This window comes from Cucumis sativus, chromosome 4, assembly GCF_000004075.3.
Source record: "Cucumis sativus cultivar 9930 chromosome 4, Cucumber_9930_V3, whole genome shotgun sequence".
NCBI classification, from domain to species: domain Eukaryota; kingdom Viridiplantae; phylum Streptophyta; class Magnoliopsida; order Cucurbitales; family Cucurbitaceae; genus Cucumis; species Cucumis sativus.
The window spans coordinates 15,566,663-15,574,433 of NC_026658.2; the positions used below are offsets into that span (position 1 = coordinate 15,566,663).

General features: G+C 28.8%; 1 non-coding gene across 1 annotated transcript; it reads left to right on the forward strand.

Moving 5' to 3' along the window:
* The first annotated feature begins 4,487 nt into the window (after positions 1-4,487).
* TRNAL-UAA lies at positions 4,488-4,570 on the forward strand. The gene has a single exon. It is a non-coding gene; the product is annotated as a tRNA-Leu (tRNA).
* Positions 4,571-7,771: the final 3,201 nt, after the last annotated feature.

Consider the following 7,771-nt stretch of genomic DNA (forward strand, 5'->3'; position numbering starts at 1 on the left):
TAGTTACACGCGTTTTTTTTTTGGAGGTAGGAAAAAAAAAAGGTTTGCAGGCACATATCATTTCCCATTGACAATGTACCCACACGATGGAAAAAGAAAAAAATTGTTAACAATAATCAAGAAAAAAACAAGTAAATGAGGTTAAAATTTTGGGTGGAAGGAAATTCGTTCAATAATTTGAAATCAAATTTCATATAGTGTCGTTAATGTCTTCAAATATGCAATGCTATGAAAGTAGTGATATGAAAGGCATGCAAATAAACAACAGAAAAGTGCCCTAACATGGATTGCAAACAAATAAATGACAAATGCAAAAGAATAAATGATTTTCAAACACGCATTCGAATACAAAATGTCAGTGAATCATCAAATTAAAGAAGTAAGAACGTGTACCTAATGAATCGGTAATGCGTTTTCTTACTTCTAATGAGACATAAGTTATGGATGCATTTAAAAACACACAAAACTCCTTCAACTTTACTGCATAGTAACAAAGAATGCAAGGAAAAGAAAATCTAAATGGCATGGATGCATAATAGACATACAAAAAAGATGGAAAGGTAGTTCGAAGAAGATGAACCGAGGAAAGAGGCACACAAAAGGCATAATGCAATAGCAAGTTTATATAGATGGTCATGGGCAAAAGTAACGATGAATTGAAGACCTCTAAACAAACAAATCTTAGCAAGATTTATGACAATGACAGTAGACAACACAAAACAGAGGGGAAAAGACAAACCAGGTAACCAAAAAAGTTGGTCAAAACCCTAATGCAATAGTCATACCATAGAAAGCAAATGAAGGGTATACACAAGTACGAAGGGACGAAAGCATTAGTACAGGAGAGAGAAAAAATTAGGCAAACAATACTGCAAGGGAAATTAGTATACAACAACATACAACGTGAACAGAAGAACAGAGCACAAGAACAAAAGACGAGCACATATATATGAACATCAAAAGGAAAAAATTAATTGCAAATGTAACAGATTCACAGCACACACAAATAGCATAGGAATATAATACAAGTAATGGAAACGAATATGAAATTACGAGAACTTAATTATTTCAAAGTCAAAATATATATAGGGTTGCAATTATTACAAATATCATAGGTTTTTTTAAAAATAAAATGGTGGTTATATATAAAATTTAGGGAGTGTGAGCTTCTATAATCCATAGTTTTAAGAGTTGATAAGATATAAAATTAATCTTCTTTGATAATGGATCTACCAACTATTTAGGTCAAACAAGAATTGAAGTTTATAACTTCTACTTTCATACACTACTCTAACTTTATGGGTCAAACACACCCTACAAAACTACTAATATACAAATTGTCGAGAGATTGTGACAGACTATGTTCAAGGTTTGGTAAGCATTTTTCATTCGACTTTGGACGTAGTTGAAAAACTATTTCGAGATAAATGCATTTTAATTAACTATTTCAAGATAAATGCATTTTAATTAACTAAAATCAACTAGGATATTACAAACACTATAACCCCATTTTTTTTTCTTTTTTTTCTTGGATGAAATTATTGCATTTACCATCCCTAAACTATGAGGTTGGTTGCACCTATAACAAAATTTTAGTTTTGAGCAATTATATCCCCTCTAATTTGTTAAAGATTGCAATGAGGATATTGTCCAAACCAATATTTATTTGTAGATTATTTTATGAATTTAGTGTCATTTTAGGGTAGTTTTCAAAAGTATGGGTAAAATTAAGGTATTTATAAAGTATTTGTAAAAATAGTGGTGATTTATTATCGTATTCGATCCCGTCTCTCATTTTAAAAAATTATTTTTATTATGTTTTGTATTCAATTGTACACAACCACCATGATTAGTTAATTGTCATCATTGATGTTAGATCCCGAGGTATACTGTGAGTATACTACCGATGGTAAGTCATATATGTCATCATGTTCGACTTTATGTTGAGCTAGGTGATACATGTGCTACAATGACCGAAACAAAGGGTCGTGACCATGTGAGGAAGTTGTTCTAACTTTAAAAACAACATTTTTTTACAAATATATGAAAAGTTGAACCAGCTTAAATTCAAGAAAACAAACATATGTAAAAGTTATCGCGTTGAGTTATTCATTCATCGATGTAAGTGAGAGATAGTACGAACATCACAGGATAACAAACATCACAAACCCTAAAATTTGTCCCATACAACTCGGTATCATGCCAATGTTTTACTATATAAACTTTTAATAATTATTGAATTTGATTTTAGATTGTTGTTGCAACTTTTACTTAATGTGTATTAATTGTAACTATCACGATGAAGTATCTTTCAATTGTAAAATTTGAGCTATTGACATTATACAAATCTTAGAGCCTTAAATTTACAATAGTTGTAGCAATTAGACTTATGAATTATAAAAACTGAATCTTGAAATTTATACAATCCTATTAAGTTTTAGATTATAACTTTAGCTCCTATATATAATTTTTATCATTGAAAGTTTGAAGACGTAGTTACAATTACCATCATATTTATATGTGCAAATTTTGCTAAATTGCAACAACTTAGTTATTTATTTGTTAATGATTTAGTTATTTATTTTTGTATCCTCCTAATTTTTGGTTTGATTATGTAAAATAATAAAAGAAAAATAGATTAAAAAAATACTTGTTTAACAAAAGTAAAGATTGCAAGCTTAACTTTCAAATTCAAATGATTATCGATTAGTTCAATAGTACTGAACGAATATAAAGGCACAAGACATAATTGAAACGTGGAACATAATCAATGGTTTATATACTTTAAATGTAAATTAAAGATCATCTTGCTTGAAAATATAATTGTAATTTGGTTTTTCATTGCAACTTGCATTTTGCAGCGATAGAGGCATAAGTTGATGGTCATATATCTTACTGATGAACATATCAAAGAAATAAATAATCTGGAAAAAGAATCCGTAAAGTTAATTGATGTGACCAACTTTAGAAATTTTTGTATAAATGATCCAAAGTTCATTTGATGAATGACAATTAACTCGTTCTTTTTAAAATTAGGGCATATAAGCTTTTCACTTACATTCCTTGCATTTATATCTTTTCTTCTTCTTACATGCCAACTCGTGCTTGCGTTCAGCTAATTCAACACCAATAGCTCACCCTTGCTACCTTATGATTTCTTTTATCTCCTTCACGCTCTTGTGCTAGCCCTCCTCTTCGTTGTTTTCAATATAGGGATCAAACAACATTTTGGACATGAAATTTGGGTCAACCTTGAAGAGAAAAAAAACTTCCCATTCCTTTTCCCAATCATAAAATCCATAACACAACCATAGATTTTTCATTTTTCTTGTACAGTCTAACAACATCAAATCACACAATCATTCTAGCAACTCCAAGTGATTGCATGTGTCTTCCACACAACCTTAGAACATAATACCCTTTTAAATTGTATAACAATGGGATATGGAACATTGAATTTTCAATCTTAAAGAATGTAGTACACTTCAATTATCATTTGAATGATCAGTACTTTAGCCCTAAAACACCAACCAACCGATAGAAACAAAAACACGAATTTCTTGAATCGATGTCAGCTAAAGTTATATATATATATATTATATAAGATAAATCAATGGTCTTCTTGAAAAGCTATATATTTAGGGTAGCTCGAAGCTTATACCAACCTCTCTTGCAAACTCCAACAACCTTCCATCCATGTTCTGAAAATGATTTAAATGTCATGAAACTTGGAGTGTTTTTGCCTATATGCTTTTCCACATTCCCCATTCATAAAAGTGCTTCCAACCGTTTTTATTGGTAGAGTATACTTCAATCTAATTTTTCTTCTTCTTATTGAAAATTTCTTGGAATGACTTGTTTTTTTTACTTATACAATTGGTTTTATAAGGACTTAATTTTTGTAACGGATTTAGTTTCTATAGAAATAGAGAGCTAGTTGGCTTTCTAGCCATGACTGTTAGTTGTAGTAAGTGGTTCATATTTCGTTCTTATCTCCTAATTTTGTTTTGAGACAGTTATTTTGTAATGCTTTTTAAGGGTTTTTATAAGAATGTTAGGGTGTCTTTTGACTTCTAATTTAATTGCTTTTTTAGAAGAAAAAAATATTCATATATTTGTTTTGTTTTAGATAAAAAAATTCTTAGGGTACAATAAATCTATTTGTTGTGAATATGTTTTTTTTTTAAAGTATTAACCAGGATTGAATTATAGAAACTATAGACTTCATGACCACTTACACGTATACAAAATTTAGTTAAGCTATGCACTATTTGACGTTATAAATATGTTTTTACTTTTTTTACCACGTATTTTCAGTTAATACTTCATTATATTGTGAAAACTTCACAATACGTAATAAAATAAACAACCAAATATTTAAATATCATATAAATTGAAAAAAGGGTAACTTTTCCTTTCTTTTAGTGGTTCGAATGTTGTATAATATAACGTATATTAAGTTAATCAGCAGGCAAAGTAAACAGTTAGCAGGTTTGCCCGAGAGGTTAAGGGGGAAGACTTAAGATCTTCTGCACATAAGTGCGCGTGGGTTCGAACCCCACAGCCTGCAGTATTTTTATTTATTTATATCATTTTCATCTTACTATCTTACTTAGAAAATAGCTTAGTCTCTGATTTTTTAATTAGGATTTCAAATGACTTTTTTTTTTGGACTTGTTTCATTTCAGGTGCCTTGCTTCTTGAAATAATCTATGGGTATTTATTTCAAGGGTTGGAAAGTTCATGACCAACTCTCAAATACCATCTTTGATGACTTCACCGATGAACTTTTGATAATCGTCGCTTATGATCAACTTAATTTTTTTTTATGAAAATATTGTTAGGGTTTATGCTAGTTTTTGGTAATTGTCATCAATCAATCTTCAACTACCACCTACGGTTACTTTACCATCGAACTTTCGACAACCAACTCTAGCGATCGTCACCACCAATCAATCTTTAAATTTTTTAATAAAAGTATTTTTAGTATATATACAAATACTTAAAAAAAAAAAAACATGTGTTTTTAATTCAATATTTTTTTTACGAAAAATATTTAAATGAAAATGAGTTTTTGAAAAACTCTTTTTAAGCCATTCCAAATATACTTTTATTTTAATTATAATAATATTTTTTAAAATACACTTCTTTTATGCTTTTTTTTTCTTGCAAAATTATTTTATCTACTTGTTAATAGCTGTATATGGAGATGGTAGTTAAATTTATTAAATGAACAACCTAATTATATCAATTTTTATAAAATTGTAGAAGACATGCATCCCAACGATAACAAACTAGTTTGTATAAGTTAATGGAAGACATTTCATGTACGTAATATATGTATACAAAAAATATTAGTAAAAAAAAACATTGTATAATAAAAACTATAATAATTTGTCCATAGTATAATATGTTGTTCTCCAAACACAAATTATAATAACTCACTCTGCACCTCAAACTCACCTCGAGTACTTAACACATTTCCCTATTCTCTTTTCTTTCTCATTCTCTTATTTACTACACTTTCACTCACCGTCTTCTTAACTTTTTTTGGCACTTGTTTATCTACAGATAACAATGAAACCACCACAATGTCTTTAAACTTAAACGTTTTAACAATGTTGTACGTCTAAAATGTGAGTGTGTATTAATCAATAGTTAAATACCAGTTAATGTAATTAGCTATTTATCATTTAACCGTTTTTAATGAAATGTTTTGATTCTAAGATGTTGTTAAGGTTTTTTAAATGTGATTTTGATTAAATATTTTTGGACAAAATACACATTTGATTTCTGAAATTTGAGATTATTTGATTTCTGAAATTTGAGATTAGTGTCTATTTCATATTTGAAAGTTTGAAAGGGACAAGCCAATCTAATTTGCAGCTAGTTTCCTAATGAAAAAATGACTAGACATAGATTTGACATATTTTAAATGAGGTGGTAATTTTGACATTAATTTATTTAGGTTGAGTGAATTTTACTATTAACATTTACTTTAGTTCTATTTTCTCACCATTTCTCTATTTTCTCACCATTTCCCCTTTCTCTCCTACTCTCCTTTTTGTCTCCCCTCCATTTCTTTGAAGTAAAGTTGTTCCTCCGTGGCTGCCCGAGCTTTCAATCGCAGGAGCTTCAAATTTTACCACATAGCTTTCTTCCTCATCCATTCTTTCCAACTTGTTTAATCGTGGAATACTATTAACTCCAAGCTCAAAACATTTCTCCTCTTATGTGAAAATAACTCCTAAACCCATCATTTTGGATTGTTATCTTGATTTTTATGTTGTGAGGTTTGGGTGTTTGAGAAGAATGAGGGTTCATTGGAGTTTTCATATTCAAACAAAAACGGAATGAACATTCAAAACTTGAGGTTTGTTTTAATTTTGTTTTCCTCGAAATTATCCTTGAAACATTGGTTCGACACAAAATTGTATGTTTAACATTTTTTTACCAAATTAATAAAAATTGTTAACTCATCGTTTAATATCAACGTAATGTTATTGATAGTTAACTAATTGTCTATGTAGCTTTAAGGATCATTTATAATTATTTATCAAACTTCGATAACTAAAGTGTTCATTTTGAAACTTTAGAGACCAAATAGAATTAGCTTCAAATCTTTTTGCCTGATATTTTTTATAGTTGTTTTATTCTCTACATCTCGTTTTTAAAGTGCCTCGTGGCTGTCTCTTTTAACTTTATATTTTGCATCAAGATCAACGACATTGAGTTCTTGAGAGATGTTTAGTGCACGATATGGACAAAGCTACTATATATCATTTTGTTTGGCAAAATAGGGAGATGAGGAACAGTTTGTTGTTTGAGGGACTGATGATTGATTTTGTTTCCATAAGACAGATGCATTGTCAAGCACTTGCACAAGCGTATGAATAGTGATTGGTTCTTAGTGAGTGTGAGTTTGAGTTTCTTCCTCTCCTTCTAAACAATATGATTGCCTCCCTCCCTCGTGTGGAAGTTGAATTTTGATGCCAATTGGAATTCAAAATAAACAATAGAATATTGGTTGGTAGGGTGAGTTTGTTAGGTTGACATCCATTACATTTTCTATTGTAGGGAAATTGAGAACCTGCTTGGCCGAGAATCTAGATTATGTTTTATGTTTTCAGATTCATTGGATTCGGCAAATATGCATTTAGTACACAACTCGAATTCAGTCTTTAAAAACTGTTTTCATATTTTATGATCAAAACAATGCAAATTTGTTTATTTTATGATTTCATTGTATTCGGAATTTGAACTTTACATTTTGAAAAACATAATTATATTAAATATTTAAAAATAAATACGTTGTGTTATAAACTCAATTCATTTATTTTAATATAATATGTATTATGTAATATATTATAAGTTATATAATAATACAAATTATATTAAACTAATAGTTATATAATTTTTTAGGTTAAACTACACATTTGCTTTTATTTTGACAAAATTATAGAAAATAGTCTCAAAATTATTCACAGAGGTTTTCAAATTAAATTATAGACTAAACTCTAGCTTTCTTCAAACAATAGAAACTAAATGTATAATTTAACTAATTTTGTAAACATAAAATATATTCATAAATAAATTATAGTTTATTGTCAACTAAAACTAAATCTGACAGGTTATATAAGTCTAGTTTTATGATTTAATATTTTTTAGAAAACAGATTCACGTTTTTTAATCTACCACTAAACATATATTTGAAAACATAAAATACATCTCTCTTTTCCTTGAATCAATTAACAACGCCACAGAATTCTTG